Genomic DNA, 5,667 nt, shown 5'->3' with positions numbered 1-5,667 from the left:
AAGTGATAATGCACATGCAATGGCAACCAGTACAGCATGCTAAGTACGTTTTGAGCTCCTGTGGGTAACTGTCTCCCTGAGAGAGACCCGACTCCTGTCCTCACACCGAGCCAGGAGACAGGCAGAAATGCTGCTAATTGTATGGCTTTGGAGGAAAGACAATTTAATGGACAACAATCAAAATATTAAAAGTATACTTGTTTGACCATGTTAACTTTCTTAATTATCATGAAGTTGTTCAGTGGTGAGGGCATAACTGAACAAATAGTTAGCTGCCCAATCCTTTTCTATTTGTCCAGCTGGGATAAAGAGTACTTGATGCAAGCTGCAACTGATGCCAACGGGACACCGCTGTCGGTAACAACAGTAAAAGTGGGGGCAAAAAACCTCAGTCAGGGATGTGGATAAATTACAGTGAGATTAGCTGCAAGCTAATGTATAACCAGAATAAATGAAAGCACACAGGAAAGAGGATCACTTTGCATCGCTCACAGCAGCTTGGAAGGCTGCCGAGAAAGAAGCGGCGGGGAACTTTGGGGGAGCACACAGCTGGCACAGTGTCCCTGTGCTACCTGCCTCTCTGGCCTTCCCTCTGCTAGGGGGCACATCAGAATAGGTGCGAGAAGGTATTTCCAGGTTCCCAGCAGCGCTGCACCATGGGCAACTGTGAGAAACGGGTGTTTGGAAGCACAGGAGGGAAGTGTGCGTGCTGTTTTGTGGCAGGCCTCCAGGAGAGTGCTCAGACAGAGGGCCCTTGGCGAGGCAGGACCCATGTGCTGCTGCCCCGGGGGTGCCCCACAGGTAACCCCCACCCCACCCCCTGGCAGCAAGTACCCGCGGGCTGGCCTCAACCTTGAATGTCAGCAGCACAAGTGGACCTGGGCAAGAGGTTCCCACGTGAAGGAAAATGCAGGAAAAACATAATCAGGTGAGGGAGAAGGAAAAACCCTTGAGAAACGTGGGATTTCCCTGCCCTCTTCCTTAGGTCAAAGTAGGATGAGCAAGACTCTCTGGGGAATGTCCTGCTTCAGCAGGGGGACAAAGAAGGTGAGTGTTCAGGTCCTGTCCAGCTGGAGGTCTTAGGCTTCTTCCAAAATGATCATCATTACAGTCCCACACATCAAAACTGGATGCTGACATGTGGGACAAGCATGGCGTGTGAAAAAAATTCACACCCTCTGCCTGGCACCCAGGTATGTTCTGCTCTCATTGTAAATGCTTGCCTCTGTATACCTCATAAATACATCTAAAAGAGGATGGTGCATATGAAATGTTCCTTTTCCTTTCTTTTTTTTTTTTTTTTTTTTTTTTTTTTTTTTTTTACCTGCCTTATAAGCCATCAGTGAGGAGTAAGTTGGAACTAAAACCAAGAGAAAACTCCTTTTCTCTGCTCACCATCTACAAACGAGGGCCAGGTGCATCCTGCAGGTAGACCCTCAGCGCTGGATCCCGCTTCTTGCTGGCACGGCATGCTGTCCATCACCGCTGTGCGCTCGGAGAGCCGTGGGCTGACGGCACAAGACACACAGCTCGGGCTCCTTCGGGCAGCTCCAGAGGCAGGCATGTGCTCCCCTTGGAAAACCGGCCACTCGTGACAGAGTGGGGAGGCGTAACGACAGGCGCTCTTATCAGCCTAATGAGCAGCTTCCAGAGCGGTAGATCTGTATCGGGGCTAGCAAAAATAGGGAGATGTGTTTCATCCCGAGAGACACTGCTCCGGCTGGGCCAGCACTCTTTGAAGTCGCCAGAAAGACCGGGGATGGGCTGGGGCTCCTGGAGCAGCCCCTTTGATCTGCGTGGCGGTGTCACTGGATGAGCCCCTGCATGACTTGTGTCGCCAGAAACTTCCAGCACCTCCCGTGGCCGCCGGCAGCTCCCCCTCCCTCAGTGGCTCCTCCAAGCACTGTGGGGCCCCACAGTGAGGACGTAATTAGGTTCTCTCCAGTCGTGGTCCCTCGCCCCCAGCAGGATGGGATGGGTGCCACCAGCAAAAGTCACCGCCGTGCGATCTTCTGGGGTGATCAGTGCTGCAGCAAAGCCCGCTGAACTTCTCACCTCTGTGGCTGCCCGCATTCAGGAACCAGGGCACCACCGTGCTTTTTTGCACATTGCACTACTGGGGATCTGACCGAGGGGCTTGTTTCCAGCACTGGGGAACATAAAAAGAGAGATCAATATTGTGAAGGTTAAAGCAGTCTTCAAAGGCCAGAAACTCAGCGGCTTTAGATCAATGCGGCAGTATTCACTGCAGGAAAGCAGAGCAAAGTTACGTCGGTTTAGTATCTGGACCGAAAACAATTCAAATCATAGAGTCACAGAAACGAGATGGAAAAGAATGATTAGATCATCTCCTCTGTCCCTCGGGGCAGGGCAGCCAGGCTATACTGAGTGCTTTGTGCTGCGGTCAGTGAAGCTGCGGCTGGTTCAGGCTCTGCTAAGGCTTTCCATTTCTGTTTTCCTAGTGCTTCTGTTCTTTGACAAATGTATTTTGAGTGAATAATTTATGCCTGGGATATTTAAAGAACAGAAACCTAAATCCTCTATTTACTGAGTTCACGCAGAGCTAGCTTTGAAGGAAACAGCTGCAATGCCTCATTTCCCATTGCCTCCCCTCTGCTGACCTGCTCAGGACCTTCACCCCAGCCCAGGGAGATCATCCTCCCCGGGGGAAGCGGCTATTAGAGGAGTAGCCAAAATCATTCACAAATGACGGTGTTAAAAGCGGTCTGTTCAACACGGTAGGAGTCCAGGTGTGTTACAATATGTTTTGTTTCCTTGTGTGCTTTACTATCGGGATAAAAGACAAGCCGTGTCCTAAAAAATAATAATAATAATAATTAAATAATTAATAATGAAAAGATCAGAACCGTTCCTGCTAAGTTCTCATTGTCAGTTCTTGCTGCTCAAGCCTTGCCTCTCTCTTTTGAGCAGGGGCTCCAAATAATGCTGTCTGATGCCATCTGGTGAATCCACAGGGGATGGGTAAACAATACCAAACTGATTTCCCTGCCTACCAGAAGAACTTGGCTTGCATTCACATTCCCTTGGAGGTAAATCATTATTATTCTGATTGCTAGCTCAGATTCCACGAAGAGCAGAAGGAAAGGAAGGGAAGCAATAAAGGGACCTCCTTTTGCGCCATGGATGCAGTGGAGATCACACAGACAAGGTGCAATAATAAAAGTGACACGACTGGGGCTGCTCTTTTGATGTGCCAGTGAATCATAAGCCTTGATTTAAGCAAAGAGATCTGCATCTGCTCTACAGATAAGCAAAGGGAGAAGAGTGGGTGAAAAATCTACTGATTTTTAATAAGGGCAGGCAGCCTGAGGTACATTTTGTTCTCAGTTAAATATATTACATAGTAAAGAAAAAATAAATAAATAAATAAATTGAAAATCAGATGCTGTAGATCTAGTAAAAATTATTTGCGGGGGGGGGGGGGGGGGAGGGCGGAAGTATTACTTAACCCATACCTAATATCCAGATGCTTTCCTTTTGTGATCAGATCTCTGTGAACATACATTTTTCAATCTACCAAATATGTATAATACTTTGTGAGAGAGAGTCTTAGCCCTGCAGAAACCTTAGTGCATAAAGACAGGCAGGCGGGTCTGTAGGTGTCCTGTCAGGTAGATGGGTAGCTGCAGAATTTTTAGAGGGTAATGCATAGCACAGCTTTCCGCCGTGTTTGTGCGAGAGGCAACGGAGTTGGAAAGGTGGGTAGAAATTATTTCTTTATACCATAGACATGTTCAAGTGAGGTCACATTTGATGTTTATTCCCTCCATGGTTTCTGCCATTACAGCCATACTCAGGGGTGAGGTTCATTCCTAGGGTCTGCTGCGGAGAATTCCCACATAGTTTGGCACATCACTTGGCTCTTGTGCCGCGTTTCCTGTCCAAACTAATGGCTTCTCCCTGACAGACCCACTGCTGCTGGCAGGTCTGAACGCAGTGTCTCCTGCAAGCCCTGCTCCTCCACGGCCAGGCCAGCACGTCCCAGACAGACCAGAAACGTGCAGGTGCAGAAGGGCTCTGCGCTGGTGACAGACCCCGTGTCGGATAGGGCCCAGCAGTGGCACGCCACCAGCCCTGCTCTCAGCAAGTGTGCAAGAGCACTTCTCCAGGCCCGCTGCCCGAAGCAGCGGATGACAGATTGCTGCTGAGCACAGTCGTCTGCCGTCAGAAGGAAAAGGGTTGTCAGGCATGTCCTATTTAGGGGAAGAAAAATGCAGTGCCTATAGACAGAGGGACTGTGTGAGTCATTATGAGAGATGAAGAAGGAAACAAAAATAATGTTCCTTAAACTTCGTGTCATGTCACTGCGAGGGGGGGAAGGACACGGCGCCCTTGCAGGGTCTAGGCAAGCGTCTACAGGACTATTTTGGGGACAAGAACTGCAGGCACCATCCTGGAGGGCAAACCCTAGGGAGATGTGGGCACAGCCAGTAAATTGCTGGGAAGGGGAAGTCTCTTCAGTGAATGAAACAAAGTGCTCAGAATGTGGGAGTTTTTTGGAAAACCCAGGGGATAACAGGAATAATGAGGATGTGTGTGGCAGCAGGCCTGGGGCCCAGCATGAAGCATGGGGGGTAGCAGCTGGGACCAGAACTGGGTTGGGATAAGGATCAGAATCAGGATCGGGATCATGTGAGGATCATGTGGGGACCGGGTCCCTGCTTCCCCGGCTGCCCCACAGGGAGCCAGTCCAGGCAGGTCCTGCAAAGGGCGAGGAGAGAGCCTGTCTTCCACTCCTGCCTCTTGTTTGTTTTTAAACACCGGCTGCATTTCCCAGCGATTATACTCAGGTTTGTACTCATTACCAGAAGTTAGCGCAGTACCTTTGCTGTGAAGCTTGTGGATTCGTAACTCACCAGCACAGCAGACGCTTCCTTAGCCAGAGGGTGTTTGGTTTGTGCAATTCGTTATAGGAAATCTCCCTGGATTTTCCCAGGTTTTGTGTGCTTTTTGTTTTACCGGTGGTTGCACTCAGCACTTCAAACCCTTCTTTGCTTTTGATATGTTTCTGTGGCTTTGCTCCACGGCACTCAAAGGCCAGCTGGGAGACAAAGGGAACCTCTGAGATCAAAACGTTTTCAGCCAGCACAGCAGCTTACATGCCATGCAGCCCAGCTACAGGCTCGGTGAGAAGAAAAATCTGTTTCTGAAAATTCTGTAAGAGAATTAAATGGTTAAGGATGTAAGGTGCATTTTTTTTTTCCCCACATATTGACAGCATTATTTCTGTCGCAATGGCTCCTACATTCAGAACACGTGTTTGTTGAGCTGACTAACATCCCTGCGACCCGACCTGCTAACAGCATCCTAAGAGTAACTATCCTTACTTTCGGGGATTCACAGCAGATAATGATAGGTCCCTTTTGGCATTTTAGTTACTTCAGCTAAAGCATTTGACTAGTATTGAGTTGATCTGACTCCTAACACAATGTTTCCCCATCCCGCCTCCCCAACTTAACAATAAAGCACTTATATAGCCAGGAAGGCTTTTCAGCTAATTCCCCCCAAAACGAGAACGAGCAAAGTTCACTCTTCTGCTGTGGCTTGGCCGGCCCAGCCTGCCTGGCTGCACAACAAAGGCGAACAGCGGGCTGCTACTCGAAAATAAGCTGCAGCCAGGCCCAGCTCAAGTACAGGAACGACTTC

General features: G+C 49.2%; 1 long non-coding RNA gene across 4 annotated transcripts; it reads left to right on the top strand.

Moving 5' to 3' along the window:
* The first annotated feature begins 410 nt into the window (after positions 1-410).
* Positions 411-5,205, top strand: LOC118155677. 4 transcript variants are annotated; one of them, XR_004745958.1, is made up of 4 exons: positions 411-928; positions 1,709-2,750; positions 2,932-3,050; positions 3,929-5,205. It is a non-coding gene; the product is annotated as an uncharacterized LOC118155677 (long non-coding RNA). The 4 variants fall into 4 exon arrangements; XR_004745957.1 differs by having other exon boundaries at positions 2,932-3,169; XR_004745959.1 differs by lacking the exon at positions 3,929-5,205 and having other exon boundaries at positions 411-801; positions 868-928; positions 2,932-3,374.
* The last annotated feature ends 462 nt before the right edge of the window (positions 5,206-5,667 follow it).

Source organism: Oxyura jamaicensis, chromosome Z (assembly GCF_011077185.1).
Source record: "Oxyura jamaicensis isolate SHBP4307 breed ruddy duck chromosome Z, BPBGC_Ojam_1.0, whole genome shotgun sequence".
NCBI lineage: Eukaryota > Metazoa > Chordata > Aves > Anseriformes > Anatidae > Oxyura > Oxyura jamaicensis.
This window is presented reverse-complemented; position numbering and strand designations above follow the sequence as displayed.